The following is a 1088-nucleotide window of genomic DNA, read 5'->3' as shown; positions in this document are numbered from 1 at the left end:
TAAATGAATTTGAATTTTTGGAAGTCTCACATTTCACAAATGCAATCATGTATTTTAGCATATTTTAATTCACTCTTTGAAAATTTCATACAATATATTCTTATAATATTTGCCTGCTCCCACGCCTCACCTTAATTCCTCCCAGATCCAACCCGTGCACCATCTCCTCCAATTTTGTGTAGGATGTCGGGCCATCCACACCCTATTAGGGGTCATAGCCTTAAAGAAGAATGACTCTTCCTTTTCTATAAGCTATCAAATGTCAACAGCTATTCAGCTAAGATGTGGGCCTTAGATGCTCCTCACTCCACGGGGAGTGTCCAGTGCCTTGATCTTGTGCAGGTTTGTGTAGGCAACCACAGCTGCTGCGAGCTCATGAGTGTAGAGGTCCCATCATGCCCAGAAATGCTTGTCTTCATTCCCCGGAAGATGCTAATAACATTTTGAGGGAAAATAAGGGATAGATGAAGGTGTTTTTCTAAGTCTTTCTTCCTTCTCAGGTTAGCTGTCTAGCTACAAGTTCTTAGTACATACCCATACATCACCTCTAATTTGCAATGCTCCAGCCTCCTTACAGGCTTTGAGATTACAAACAAGCTTGTGCCACCACAGAGCTAATTTTGATGTCTTTAGTGACCTGATGACTTATTAATTCATTTCTGACTCAGAATCTTTTATTAGTTTTTTTTGTTTTCATATTTTCCAGACATGGGCCTTGCCATTTTCTTTCTCAGTTTATTGCTCCAAAATAATTTTAAGTAAAATTTTCCTGTTTTGAACACTAAATAGTGTTACTTGCTCTTAACAGTGTGGTGGTAATTGTTAGAGGTTTGCATAACACGATTGCTTCGGTGTCTCGGGTGTGTGTTTTGTATTTTCTATAAATGTCTTAAACTCTTGGCACATACAAAGAAAAGCTTTGGTGTTTCTTTTCAATGTTACCAGACCACGCATCACAAAAATATGAGGTTCTATAGATATCCATGTTTTAATTTGATGTTTCTGGATTCCTATGAATGAGGATCATATTAATTTTTAGTTTGAGAGTTTAAAAGTGTTCTTTCCAAATATTGAGACATATGCTGGAC

This window comes from Grammomys surdaster, unplaced genomic scaffold (genome assembly GCF_004785775.1).
Source record: "Grammomys surdaster isolate TR1022 unplaced genomic scaffold, NIH_TR_1.0 137, whole genome shotgun sequence".
NCBI lineage: Eukaryota > Metazoa > Chordata > Mammalia > Rodentia > Muridae > Grammomys > Grammomys surdaster.
This window is presented reverse-complemented; position numbering follows the sequence as displayed.